The sequence below is a fragment of the Plutella xylostella genome, chromosome 21 (assembly GCF_932276165.1).
Source record: "Plutella xylostella chromosome 21, ilPluXylo3.1, whole genome shotgun sequence".
Classification (NCBI taxonomy): Eukaryota; Metazoa; Arthropoda; class Insecta; order Lepidoptera; family Plutellidae; genus Plutella; species Plutella xylostella.
In genome coordinates this window covers 10,051,018-10,066,983 of record NC_064001.1, presented here as the reverse complement: position 1 = coordinate 10,066,983, position 15,966 = coordinate 10,051,018, and the positions used below count along the sequence as shown (strand labels likewise).

At 35.7% G+C, this 15,966-nt stretch overlaps 1 protein-coding gene across 2 annotated transcripts in view; it reads left to right on the top strand.

Annotated features, from left to right (window-relative positions):
• Window positions 1–15,966, top strand: part of LOC105388630 — a 152,091-nt gene that overhangs the window by 23,185 nt on the left and 112,940 nt on the right. For both annotated transcript variants that reach the window (XM_048628818.1, XM_048628822.1), the window contains exon 2: window positions 5,347–5,382. The gene's annotated coding sequence lies outside the window, so the exon portion shown is untranslated. The remainder of the gene's footprint in view (window positions 1–5,346; window positions 5,383–15,966) is intronic.

Sequence of the window (15,966 nt, the reverse complement as noted above, 5' to 3'; positions counted from 1 at the left end):
TGGGGTTTAGAGTTGTTGTGTTGGTTAGAAAGTAAAGTAAAATAATTGTAAAATTCTTCTCTTTCCGACCGCCTAAACTGACTGATACTGAATTTTTGCGAATGAGCACTTTAAAGATCGGTTCAAACAACTTGGTAGTTATGAAGTGGGCAGCGAAACTAGCGAAAGCACTTATGTACCTTATCAAACTATAACAAACTGGTATGGTATGGTATTGATTCAAATAGACCATAAAAGTTTAAATGTATATTTTTTTTACATTGAACTCACAACAAAAAAGGTATAAAGGAAATTGCGGCATTGTAGACCCAAGCTGTCCTGTGGGACGTGTGCCATTTTAAAGTTTACAAATGAATATAGATAAATAATTTCCCACATAAGATATTGGTATGAGTTTTAAAACATTAAAAAATATATTATTGTCGATCTTGGTCGGTAAGTAAACAAAATATATTTTATGTGGTATAATATATACCTATTTTTTATTCTTAAAACCAATTTAGACAAAACAAATAGGACGTAAATAAAAAAATACGTTTTCAGAACTTGTTCGTGAAAAAAATTAATATGGGTGCAAACATCCAGCCAAGATGGTCCAAACCAACACGGTAGGGTAAACGTTACAACATCGGCCACTCTTTGCACCTCGTGGAAAGATTTACTGATTAGGTACATATTTACGTATCTTAATCAAGGTGATCTCAAAATTGTCATGTTCTGAGTCCGTCTGTTTGTAGAATTGATTATGTTTTGTTTGTTCGCGCTCAGAGGCCTATAAAAAGATTTTTTTCTGTTGCGTAAGTGTTAATACATGACCGCTAGCGGAAAAAATACCTTTTATAAAGCTTTTATACTGAGTAGGCTGAGTTGGATTGGTTCTTCGTTTTGTTTTATTCTAACACGAATTGAATAGGACTAAAATACTAGTAAAAGTGTGTAAAGAAATGAATAAAATAAATTTGAAAAACGGCAAAAAAACTATTTAATTGACTGGTCTATAATACCAATCCAATGAATTTACCCTGAAAATGGCTGTGTTGCGAAACGCGAATACGGAACCAAACCGTTGTTAAAACTTACTCATATTAATAAACACACTCCTAGCAATAACGATTTCTACAAACGTATTCTTCCACGTTGCTTTAAAGCAAATTCATCATAAACACAAAGAAATAGAGTTTAAATTTGCGGCATGCAGGTTTTAGTAAGTTTACAGTAAAAATCTTTTGATCCTGCAATATGCTGACAGTGTGAAAATAAATAATTATTTTATATGACGGAGCGCAGCCCTTTTGTAACCTCATAAAAGATTATGGGAATCTATCCGCGTAGGTATGTAGTTCAGATTAAGTATATTCAAGTGTGATGAAGAACAGGTACTAATAAAAAAACGCAAAATGAATATTATTTACCTTATTGGCAAGTGAAAGTTATGGTAAGTTATGAACATGACAATGAACAAAGTTCATAAATCAGAATGTTTCTCAAGTACAGTACCTACCATTGTAATAATCAGTGAAAACTTTTACTTCATTGTTTCCTAGTGCTTACTTTTAATATATAACTGCAATGTTAATATTAGTCACTAGTTTTACGAAGATAAATAACTGAACGCAATGTGCAAAGTTAATAAAGACATCATAACTATGAAACGTATGTCAAGTAGCTAGCTATCACTTCCACCCAGACCAATAACTCACCAACTATTTACATACGGAACCCATAAACTTTGTATTCATTTGATAGTGGAACCCTAAATGAGGCTCGTAGCGTCAAATTGTCGCGACATAACATAAACCTTAATCGCTGGGCAATTCGCTACTGGCATACATATAAACAGAGGAGTTTAAAGGCGGTCAAGAATTGCCCCGCTGATCGATTTCCCCGATGACTGATGTTACACCGAATAGGGTTTAGTTACCTTGACTGCTATCTCGAAGGTCCCGGATATTATGTTATACAATTTAGGCTTTGGGGATCACAAAGGTTCCATTCGAAAGAGCCCCGTGCAGATACTTACACCTGCACCCCCACAGAGAATAGAAATAGAATAGGCTTCTAGCTTAGCAGTAATCTTTTAGCAGGAGTATGCCGTATATAAATCTGTTCTTTTCATATGAGAATATCATCAGTCACTGTGATATTGAAAGTACTGATACTGCTTATGCGATTGTCACAATATATTTAAGATTTATACAGTTCGCTGGTTTTATATCACGATATACGTAACTTAAGTTCCTCATATCAAAGATTTCCGTTCTTCACCCAGAACAGACGACCACACAGCTTCAGTGAAGTTATTTGCCACTCCATTCGCGTTTACATCCAATAACATTATTCATAAATACCACTAAACCGTACTATCACAGTCGCAGACTGCCACTTCCTCTGCTAGACACGAGTCTTGTTAACATTCAGTAACCACGCCGCCGTCGATCAACTATCTTGTAATAAGGAAAGCATTCTCTTTTACATTTTCATTGGCCATTTCGACGGCGTCACCGTTAAGTTTTAAGGTGCCAGGTGGTGGCGACGACGGCGACCTGACGTCAAAGTCAAATGTTTTTATTCATCGTATACATACCTAAATATAAAATTTTCTGATGAACGTAAATTTTTACAAACTTCTCTCCGTTCGGATAAGGGGCTCTTTCTGTCTTAGGAGAAGAACGGAGGCAAGAAACTCCTGAGCCATCGTTGCAGAGAGGATGTGTAATTACAGCGTCACTGCTAGTTTCTAGGATTAACTTGACGATGTGATGATTGAAGATACGTTCATATTAAATATATTGGAACCTGTACTGGGAGTGCGAATTTTTACTCCGTTCGAGTAGTGGCATAAACGCTGCACTAGCTCTGCGCCATACACATTTGAGTCGATTTCACTGCTCGATCGGTACACTTGGCAGTATTAACATAGCGTCACGCCTCGTCAGTCTGCTCATGTCTTCCGAAGCCAGTTTGTACCTTTAAAGTTTATTTTCGTGCAAATTTTTCCGTGGCGCCATCTGCAGGGACAAGACAAATATATCGCTCGTTGGAGACACGGCTTTTACATACGAATTGTCGGTTTAAATATTCCTTTCCTTGGCATTCATCATTGCCAGTCCGTTCTTTCATTGTTTTTAAATTATTCGGTGGAGGATTATATTTATACTGTTAACTTCCGCTGATAAACTATGACATTTATAAACATGATGTTTAGCAGTTTAAACTATGCAAAGAAAAAATGTGATATTATGATGATAAAATCGTATGTTTTTCTAATATATTGTTAGTATAGCAATGTAGTTCTCCGTCTACAACCACGGTCAACAATAAGTTGTGGATTTAATGGGGTTTAGAAGTGTTGGCGACATGATTTGTATGTATACGAAGAGCGTCTATACCGCACTAGCCCTTCCTGCTGCACTCAGGTGGTCCACTTTACTGGTTGTTTATTGGCCGAGTGCAGCGTCGTATTTGTCACCGCAGTAGAATACATGATTGTCGTTTATGTCGCCTTATATTCCTAATGATGGTGTGTTAGGAAAGAATGAAAGGTTTTTTTCCGTGACAACTTGTATTATGACATCTTTCAGTCATCACTCTTTAGCATGGAAGTAATAATACAACAGGAATGCGCACTCACCAAAATGATGCAAACAAAAATAGACCTAACGAATTCACCTTAAGATTTATATTTGAAGTGAAAGAGGCCGCGAGCCGATAGAGAGGGTTATCACAGAGCCCTTCCTCTCTTTCTAACAATTGCCAGGATTTAGTTGTGTAAACTTTAGTAGATTTTGAACGAAGAGAGCTATGCAAAAAAATATTAAATTAACTCATAGACTACTGTATATCATATCATTTTTAAAAACAAATTTATAATAAATCATTATAAACATGTAATTTTAATGAAATATTTAGTATTTGTATGAATAATAATTTCATAAAAAATATTGGTAGTTTTTCTAAATACTTTACGACAAGACCGAAGTTGTCAAGATGACGGATGACGTTTATACTGGTTGTGAGAGACGTTATGGTTAGGGTGACCATTCAACTTTTTGTTTTATTTTATACCTAAGTATCATTAAGTATTATTGAGGTTAGGTTGAGATATTTTAACCTTGCGGAGCGTATTGAAGGACAGATTTAATTTAATTTAATTTAATTTAATAAGGTACCTACTTACCCCACAGAAAATAGAATAGAATAGTAACGTGTAACTAAAGAAGATCCAATAAATACATTGTATTATACTTATTATAAAAATGTGTTGTGTGTCATTTACTTAGTTTATAAGTAATTAGTGTAATCATGTCATCTTCTGCAAAAAATGGTCTTCAACACTAATGAGATCGTACGCATTTAAAATACTGTTGTCGAGTTAGTACATTCCTACTCTGTTACTAAAATACTTATCGATGTAAATAGCATTAAGTCAAATAATTTGTAAACTTACAAAGGTATCTGCAGCCTAATTAAGTGTGTAAACCACAATGTCATAAAATAGTATAATATTTTAGTTGTAGGTACTGTTTTGTTACCATTATACTTATTGATAATAAAGAATTTTGAAAATCAAATCAAAAATGTGTGTTGTTTGATTTCGCTCATCTTTTTATTTACGTCAATCCTAACTCTCTAATTAAAACCTATACAAATTTTACCTTCACCCCATTTGTTTACTCAATTGTCATATCACCAAAATACATTCGTACCTACATTGCAATCGAATTATTCGAATAATAGGTGACTTTGAGACCATCGACACCTATTCGCGACATGATAGATTAGAAGTGATGTCTCATGAATTACCTAAAATTATGGTCACCAAAAATAGAAAGAGATGGAGGGCTCCGTGCTGACTATCTCTGTCGGCTCGTTTTTTTGGTGCAGTGCGCATTCCTGTTGTATTATTACTTCCATGCTCTTTAGAGAAAGTCACTAATGTTACTGACACTATATATTTAGTTTAGCTGAAGTGTAGGTACCGCCACCGCTAAATGATTGCCGATAAAACATTTGCATACAAAACAAGATCAATTCTAATAAGCCATTGATCAGGCCATTGAACTTCATGATTCAGCAGCCGAAAAATTGCCGAAATTGTCATTCTGTAATGATAATGATACAGTCGTGATCACGGGCGTTATTGTATGTACTTAATTGAGCGCAACCTCGGGAATAAACGATTTACTCAATCAAACGGATAACACAGGGCCGGTGACTAACAAATTATAAGTTGTCATCTTGTTAATAACGATGTTAATTGAAATAACCTGCTGTTAATTCTGACATGGAAATAATTAATAAACTATAAAATAGTACACCTATTCATGATTTATTTTATTGTTTCAGTTCTACCGTAAGCTGAAATGACTGGGCGGATGATACGTAAGTCTTAAAACTTACTTATGCGCGGCTCACCGCGTTTACGACTATTTTATTATGTTTATCTACATTTGACTAGCACTGAATCTGTCAAAATACTCCCGTTTTACGACACCAACAAAACAAGTGGATGGCCGCACCGGAGATATTGTTCCTGACACCGCGGTTCTACCTCGCTTTTAACGATCCTCCGCCCGAATCGTTGACACCTCCCGACGTTTTAATCACGTTCCAAATTGAATGGCTATACAAAGTCACAGTAGCTCGACTGGACTCGTAACAGAAGCCCAATAAATTCTATTTTTACCCACCACAGTCCGACCACCTGTCAGTTTTAATTCTCTTGACAAATGTTTTTCACTTTGATCAGGACAACGTGAGTAGTCATCGAAGATTTACCGACCACAATTAATGGCGTAAAAGTGTTCCACGTCGTTTGTTATTATGAAACCATTGAAACCATTGAAACCATTGAAACCATATATTTATTGCGATTGTGGTCACAGGTGAGTTGCAGGTGTTAGACAAGTATACAATGTATAAAGTATACAAAAGATGAACAGGCACAATCTGCTTTAAACAAAGCGTACAATATCAAAATTTAAAAATCATAATATTAAAAGAAAATATAAATAAACATAAAGATGGTTACATTATTAATTTCAAATGACATTATTCTTTAAACAATAACATGCAAAAAAAATTAGCTTAAATAATTATAATGGCACAAATAAAACAAAACAAATATATTATATTATTATACATTGCATCTGGCATCAAAAAACAGTAGGAATAAAACTTAAAATTAAAACATGTCAAAATATTATTTATCATTAAAAAATTCATCTAGATTATAATAGCATTTATTTATTAACCATGTGGACAGTGCCTGTTTGAATCGTCCCACTGCTAAAGACGTAATTTCCTTTGGTAGAGCATTATAAATCTTAACAGCCATTAGATATACACTCTTGTGTGTGGTAGCATTGCGAACAAAAGGGAGATCTAATTTGTTCTTGAATCTGTCTCTTAGTCGCCGGCTATAAGATTCCGGTTTTGGATTGAAAAGGCCAGTGTTCTTTTTTATAAATAACGTTATGTCTAATATGTACAATGAACACAAAGTGAGAAGTTTTAGCTTTTTAAAATATGGTCTACATGATACGGTAGAGTCGTTTATTCCACATAATGCTCTTAAGGCTTTTTTTTGTGCTAGAAATACTAGATTTATATTAGTTGAATTGCCCCACAAAATTAATCCATAGCGCAGATTGGAGCATACATAATTATGGTAAGCCATTTTTCCTGCTTCTAGTGTGGAAATATTAACAATCCTTCTCAGGACAAACACATATTTATCAATTTTCGTGCACACCATTTGACAGTGTGCCTTCCAATTAACATGTTGGTCTAGTATTATACCCAAGAAAGAGATCTTTTCAACTCGTTCAATGAGTTGCCCCTCGTATACTATTTCTAATGGTTGTGCAGTCCCTTGTGGATAGTAAAACTGTACATACTTGGTTTTCTCTACATTTATATTTAAATTATTCATTTTTAGCCAAGTTCCCATCTGTACTAAATCTTTATTAACCTTGTCGGTAAAAGATGAAGCGTTTCCCTGTATAACTGCGACGCTGTCATCCGCAAACAAAATCATTGGATCTTCAATTGAATCAGGGAAGTCGTTAATGTAGAGCAAAAAGAGAAGGGGGCCCAGTATGCTGCCCTGGGGCACACCAAATAGATTTTTCCTGAAAGATGATCTACATTCTGTCAAAACTTTTGATTTTGCGTCTATGGTAGAGACGACCGCACACTGTAGCCTATCACTCAGGTAAGAATGTAACCACTGGTGGGCATTACCTCTTATTCCATACTTGTAGAGCTTATCCAGTAATATGCTATGCTCTACAAAGTCAAATGCCTTTGACATGTCCATGAAAAGCGCGCAAACGGGAATTTTACGGTCCGGTTACGGTATGAGTAGGTTCCTCGCATAATAGAGTGTTTTACTGTGGCGTGGATATTTAGTTGAATTTACCTACTTAGATCTATGTTTTTATTACACTTGTCTATTAATACCGCACGTGATATTAATCAGTAGATGTCAAGAAATAAACTATCTTGCACCGCGTGTTCTACAAGACTTCAATGCCAAACGTTTATCACAATGCACATTTAAAATTTCTCCTGATATTACGCTCTTCGCCTTAAACCGCATTGCAATCAGCCGACCACCAACTACTTTATTTCGCTTCGTCAATATTACAAGCACATACCTACCACTAGTTTGTGTCTTCGCTCAATTTATGCTCATGTTACAGCCACATGTCATTTCAGACATTTCCAGCTTTTCCATTTTTACGAGCATCCAAAGCTTTGCAGTGGAATTAAGTGAGATTCTTCGGCAGCTCACTGTCGACCAGAACTCTGTGGAATGGTGTCAGGGGATTGAATCTGTTTGTCTTGTATCCGATTCTGGGGTTTAGTTCCCCTTTGATGGTCTTTAACGGCGTTTAAATAGTGTTAAAAGGACCTATTTTTAGTTCTAATAGTGTTTAATTGCGAGTTATTAGTTTTATAGACACTATTTGGGTCACCACGTTAAATATCGCTTGCTTGTGCCTCATTTGTTTTCATGTTTACGGGGTTTTTAATAGTTCTTAAATATAGGGCTAAATGAAGGTCTTTATCCTTCTTGAAACGATTCGATCCTTAAGCTGATAACCAATATTAGCATTAGCAACATTATTCGTTCTGAAATATCGATATTTTAGTCATCAAAGTCGGTGATTAATTCGATTGCAAAGAGTGTACACTAAAGATAGACGATATCTTAAAACGGCATCGACAAAAACAGTTTCTTTATCGTATTTGGTTATTCAATTACTAGTATTAATAATAGTGCCACAATTACTGACTGCATTAATTATATTTAAGATCTCAAATAACTTGCCTTGCCTAAGGAGTTGCTGGCTCTCTAGGTTAGGAAAAAAAAACGGAGTGCTGCTGCCCTAACTACCACTCTATCTCGTTACATTAAACGCACCGATTGCCTGAAAGCTATCGTTCATTCGTTTTTCGTCAGGGTAGAGTGACCCTCCAGAGAGCTGCATTCGTGTTACGATGTTGGGAAATAACCCTTTTAATTTCTGTAGCGCATACCTGTTTTGAAGTTATGGTTTGAGGTATAAATTTAAAGAGCATTTAACGGTTATAGATAATTAGTAACCAAATAAAACAGTAAGCAAAACATTTGAGTACAATTCTATATTTAAGTTTTATAGTTTATGGATCGTGCTCGAATACAGCATGATAAGTACCTACTATGAAAACAAATAAAGATTTATTTTTATTTGGGTGCGAAAAGGAATTAGCTTTCTCCAATTTATTTAAGTCTTGCAGACATTATACTGAATTATGTAGGTATGTAACAAAATAATGACTTATTTATGTTGCATGACAGGTCTCTTTTGACCGTTTCTTGTCAAGCTAGAGTAAGCCTCCTGCAGCCGCGGCACGGGTCTGTTATAGACGTCAATAAACTCGTGTCTTCCACCAATCACAGCTGTATTTATGACGAATCGTAAAGTGACGTTTATCTACGTCGTTGACAAACCCGTGCAGCGGCACCTGAATTCCTTACTCCTCTGCGAATTCAAAAAAATATTATATTAATAATTAATATTATAGTAGAGGTAAGTACCATATCTCTGTACATGTGTTATTCCGTTACAACTCGCAAGAGTAATCCTCTTTCTGAATTCAATATCACTGAGAAGGTTTTTCTGCAAATCGCATTAAAGGCTTTGTCCACTGATTCAAGGATGCCAAGAATGTGTTTACTGATAATTGGAGTGTCATACTGGCGAGAATTGAATAGTGTAAAATAGCCGTTACTGTATCTTAATATAAATAAATACATCTGTTTAATTAATGAAATCGTTTTACATGAATTATATTAGTAGGTTTGTAATGAATTCATATATATATATTGAATTTAATAAAATTATAAATAACACAGGTAGTCCTATTAAAGATTGCTTCAATATAATTTAATTTATACTTAATGTACCTATTCGTTTATATTATTATTACATGTACTTAAGGGCCCGTACAGGGTGACGTGCCGCGCCAATTTTGGGTTTTCAATGCTCTTCACACAGCACACGCAGTGACACGCACACATGTAAGTTTGCACAGTGGGTCGATAAACTTTTACTCGCCAACTTTATTGACAATTATGTTCAAGTACATTTTGGGTGATTTTAGGGTAAGTAAGTATAATTCTTACTTACACTGGTAGGCACCAGGAAAGAGTAGAAATTAATAGGGGTGCCACTTTACTCTATACTCGGAACCCGATTAGCTTTCTCAAACAAATGTGGTATTTTCTTGTAGAAAGGTACTTACATTAAAGTGTAGATAATAAGTTTCGGGCATCCTCCAGCCAACTGAACCCCGACGACAAAGCAAAGTAAATACATAGTGTCGCAAAAGGGCTATACTAAGCCAAAAGGGGATGACTCAACGGGTCATTCTGAACAAATTTGTTCTACGCGATTTGCAAATTCGCGAAAAAAAATATTCGTTTTCCATGGTAAAAAGTCCCATGTCCAACAAAGTTTCTATGAAAAAGGTTTTTTTTTGTTAATTTCCAAAACTCGTAGAGCAAAAGTTCAGAATGACCCCCTGTCTTACTCCTTTTTACCCGACTGCCGAAGGAGGAGGGTAATGTTTTTTGATTGTATGTATGTATGTTTGTCTGTTTCTTTGTTCCCTCCTGTAGCCTAAACGGCTTGATAGATTTTGATGTATGAGGTATTGTTAGAAGCGTATTGATGGCGCGATGGTTATAGGCTATGTGACGTTCCATTAAAATGTACATAGCGCCCTCTAGAGGACATAACGTGATGATCGAAAAAATAATAATTCAACTTTGCCGTGTAAGGTATCAAATGAAAGGGCTTGATTTTCACATTACAAAAATATGCATATTGAAGGTATTTAAATAACAACACCAAAATTATTGAAATAAAAAATGATCATGAACTACTGACGTAAAATTTCATAAAATAAAAACAACTAAAAAGTTACAAATAAAAAAATACAATTATAAACAAACGAAAAACCCGACTGTACGCTAAAAACATGAAAACAAGTCCCAATGTTAATGGAAAGTATCGCAGGCGGGGACCAACTTGACCGCCACTCAAGGCCGTTTTCTAAGTAACATTCAGCTAAATGGTGAACCCTCTGCTGGTCCCCGCCTACGATACTTTCAATTAACACTGGGACTTGTTTTCATCTTTTTAGCGTGCAGTCGGGTTTTTTGTTTGTTTATAATTTGTTTAGTACTATATACCGCTTTTTCAATACCTGTAAGTACATTTTTTGGTAGCAGCATAATATTTTTACTTAATTTTAGGGTTTCGAACGTCAAAAGAAAAAAAGCAACCGTTATAGGATCTCTTTGTTGTCCGTCTGTCTGACTGACTGTCTGTCATCTGTCACCGCCCTTTTTCTCAGAAACGGGTAAAGATATCAAGCTGATATTTCGCATAGATGGGGAGTACCCCAAAAAAAATATTATGGTACTCCCTGTCCCACACAAGTAAATTGGGGCTTATATTTTTTCCAGTTATTTTGATGTGTATCCTTTTATTTCTTTGTTGTTTTGTATAAGTATGTGTTTCTTTTCTTTAAATCTGTATTTTTTTTGTTGTTGCTGTCTATGTGTCGAATAAATGTATCTTTATCTTCAAACCACGCCATCTATCGTTTGTTTTTTTTGTGGCTACTGTCTATAGAAGAAATTCCGTCATTGACAATTTTACGTTACGAATTTATTTTTATTTATTTTATTTTTATTTTTACATTTTCGTGGAGAACCAACAGCATTTTGTTAATAAATAATTATTACTTATGAACACATAACAACTTGATGCCATTAACAGAATGAACTTAGTAAACCTAACACATCCAGAGGAAAAATAAAATCTCTTTCTCTCTCTCTGAAAAACATACTTAATAGCCTAAACTCGATGCTTTTAGCTATTAACATCTTTGAAATAAAATTGAGCCACCACCGTGTTACTGCCCTCATCAGATCCTCACGAGACCATACCTCAACCAGCACCAAGAGACTGTATTTTTGATCCCTAACCTAATGTTCGTGCGTATTGTCATCACTTAGATCCATTCGCTATATTCCTGCTCCTCATCAGACCTTTACGAGACTGTAATGTCACGAGAATATTGCACACTATCTAATTTAATTTAATGTATTCATTTTACATACTACTTCTTAATTAAATTATTATTAATAGCTAACTAAAACTAACTAATGTAAAATTAAAATTAAACTAAAAAGAAAATGCTGGCCAGATCGCTGCCACTGTCGGGTAGGGTACCCAAGACGCTGGCCGCGTTACCCCGCTGTATAGCGATGCTTAGCCTTTGTGCGAGGTAAGAGCCAGCCCTAGGGTCCCTTGAGACTTCTATTAGTCTGATGCTGATGTCTTTAAAAAGCTGACGTGTCTCCGGTCCCCACGGCCCTAGGGTTTCGACTCCGAAAGGCACAAACATGTACCCCTCTCCTAGGGATGCATATTTGCGGCCTTTCATCATCTCCGCCCGCCCGGCCGCAGCGCCAGCCTCTCTGGAGGTAGATGGAAGATGGGACGGTGCTAGTGTGTCCACGCATGTTGCGTCCCACACCAGCAGCCGGCCCCTCTTCCATGGCACCAGACTCATGCCGTCGGGTCTCTTGCCTACTACTTAAATAATTCATTTTATGTTATAAATGTTATGTAAACAAACGACTTCCGAATTTACAAGATGGCTACATATTTTAATGTATTGAATATACTGGAAGAATTATGCTTCCTCAATTTCAAATCAAATTATGTTGGTGTCATAAAAGTTGAAAAAGTGCAATGACAACCAATGTGCAGTGATTTTGTATCTGTACACGATAAGATCGCGAGCTGTCAGTGCTGCCTAAACCGACGTGACCCTTCTTTGGAGGCCAGCGGCCAACTGAGTCAAACGTCACTTGTGTTTATGATTTTATAACACAGAAATCCGCCATAGATATTTGTATGAAGATTTGAGGGAAAAAAATTGCTCAAGTTTGGGATTAATTTACACAAAATAAGTTTGTGTTTATTAAAAAACAAGGTATTTAGCGCCTAGTCCAAGCCTTTAACTTTATAATATGATAAAAATCATATGAAAATTCTTAATAATTACGACACAGTTGTTACAATACGGGAGTGTGATTTTCTGGTTTTTCGTCATATTCTGAATTTTATTTACAGTTATCCATAATCATTTACTTGAATTCGAATCATTCAGCACCTAGCTAGACTCTTCGGCTACCTGTGTGATTTTTTTCAAGGCTGTAGAGCATCATTTACTACATAATTCTATGACAATGCCAACCCTCGATTCCCTATTGCAGACCCTTAAGATAGTTCTCATCATAAATTTCTTACCTTGTATGCTTTGATTATAAGCTTCTATGTTACTTTATTTAATTTTTCTTCTCATAGTCCGCCATTAGAAAATGCTTCTTATGTAGTGTGCATTGTGTCCGTTTTTCACTCACAGTTGTGTATATATTATTATGAAACTGTCTTACAGTTGTGTTCAGCCGGACGGCACGGGCTGGTCTGAGCGCTGAAGCAAGTCAGCGATGGCGATCGGTCTCGCTCGCGCGCTGAAACCCCGAAGGCTCTTCGTTCTTTTCCAGTCATACCCACTATTTGTCTCTAATTTTATTTATAAAAAATTTGTACTACCTATATCCAATATTATTACATTATCTATACATGTGTATATACTTATGATATGTATTTACTATTGGTATTTAAGTATTATATCTATTTATTTATAATATTACCGTATTATTATTATATTGTACACTTAGGTATCAGATGTCTCAATAGATGGGAGATAGTCACGGAAGGACGCGACTGAAAATCAGTGCCGCGTCAGGTGGGTGGATGCCACCTCACTTGAAGCGGTGTAAGCTGAGGCGCGGGCCTTTTCGGTGCTGGACAACACACACCGCTATTACTTATAAGTCTATATTATATAAGGTTTTTTATTTGTTATTTTCTTTTTTTTTGTTTTTGTGTTTTTTCTTGTGGATTTTTGGTGTGTGCTGTGTGGTGTACCGAATAAAGAATTTTTATCTTTATCTTTTTTATCTTTATTCGGAAGTTATTTTTAGGGTTCCGTAGCCAAAATGGCAAAAACGGAACCCTTATAGTTTCGTCATGTCCGTCTGTCCGTCTGTCCGTCTGTCCGTCTGTCACAGCCGATTTACTCGGAAACTATAAGTACTACAGTGATGAAATTTGATGGGAATATGTGTTGTATGAACCGCTACAAAAATATGACACTAAATAGTAAAAAAAAGAATTGGGGGTGGGGCCCCCCATACATGTAACTGAGGGATGAATTTTTTTTTTTCGATGTACATACCCGTGTGGGGTATCAATGGAAAGGTCTTTTAAAATGATATAAAGTTTTCTAAAAAACATTTTTCTTAAAGTGAACGGTTTTTGAGATATCAGCTCTCAAAGTCGTAAAAAGTATGTCCCCCCCCCTCTATTTTTATAACTACGGGGTATAAAATTCTAAAAAAAATAGAGGTGATGCATGCTAATTAACTCTTTCAACGATTTTTGGTTTGATCAAAGTATCTCTTATAGTTTTTGAGATAGGTTGATTTAACTGTAATTTTGCTGCTACGGAACCCTTTGTGCGCGAGCCCGACTCGCACTTGGCCGGTTTTTTTTATTTCTCATACAAATTATCATTCACAATAATATATACTATTACTTAAGTCAATATTTGCTAAACTATAAAATAAAAGTAACTAACTAGATGATAATGGCTCGGAAATATTCTACCTTTGGTTGGTTACCGAAGTTGGTTTCGTATTTTAGTCGTTTTGTTTCTACCCTAGATATTATGGTGCACAAATTGAGTTGGTACTAAGTCAATTAAATATAAGTGAGGCCATACATGTCTAAATATAAAATTAACCATTCGAAACGACAAAAGGAATTTGCGTCACAAAACGAGAAAAAGAAACGATACATTTTATTGACAAGTTTCCAATCTTGTCGCGGACGAGAATAACCGGGCCATCGTACGATATTAATCGTATTATTAATTGCCTAGCGATAGACTAAATTCTCATGGAATCATGAATGGAGACTGCCCACCGACCACACCAGACGACACATCAGTATGCAAAGAGGACTGTTCTGACGGCGATGTGTCGCCTCCTTAATATGTTTGATGACCTGACTTTGAGATCGGGTTACATTTTGTGACCTGTTTAGCATATTTTCATAAATGCTTGGTTTAGGCGGTCTGTCATTCTGAGAGGAATCCTGGTATCTCACCTGCCTTTTATAAATTTTAAAACCGATTCCTTTAACTGCTGTGTGGTAGGTAACAATAGCTTCAGTATCTATATATTACTTATGTGAAGTTACAAAATTTCTGCACAATTTGTCAGTTTTAACAGGTTAATCGCCGGAATCAAATTAATTATAATGTAATGAATGACATCACGACCTCGCGAATGAGAGCCGAGATGTTGTCCGTTACGCCACCACGACTCTTTATACACATTATAAATAATTTTATATAGAACTTCTCAAGTTCAAGAACTAGTTTATTGATGAAACATCTAGATCTAGAAGATCTATTTAATCATGGCGCCAATGACGGTGAACATTATGTTAATGGACTCGAGTCTGACAAACAAGCACATGAGACGACATTAGTAGACCAACTTGTTAACAGGGTGTTATTATTACTTGCAGAATGGCATTTTTCAAAGAACTTTAGAAAAAGTTTTGCCTGAAATCTTTTTTTAACGCTTTACTCTCAATATGTTGGAAACTTCTGCGTTATGTAGATTCGTTTAGATTAAATGTTTCAAAAATGATATAAGTACCCTATAGAAAATTAGAAAATGTAGACAAGATGGTTTAATAATAGGTCTTGTGATGTAATCTTAAAATCTTTTTTGCACTGCCAGATTTGGGAAAAAGTATATTTATCAATAATGATTCACTGTACAAAAGAAAAGCATTAAATGTTTTGGATAAGGGAACGGGCACTAAACAAGGCAGTTAAATTTTCAAACAAACATGAATTGCGGTAGTTACTGCCTCATAAATCGAAGAATAATAATCGATCCTGATTGAGAGATCAGGAATTTTGGCTAACGCATCCCTAACCATCAGCTGCAATTCAATTTGAACCCTTCCTCCTCTTACATTAGAATACATATCGACAAACAGTTTGGGTGCAATAAAGATTTATTTTTTATTATCCGCATACTCAAATGAAGCATCTTTGGATCCTTTATCAATTGCCGGTACTTTAGGTTTCGTAATTTGTCAGGCTACTTCACGCTCTGCTCCGTTGGTTTTATGGTTGGTTTCAGTACGCCTCATTGGATTTTTTGCAATTTTAAGGCGGTCTCACACGTTGCTGTCCCGCGGGACTTTTGGTATCATAACAGGGAATTATGGAGGCCTAATAGTCAGT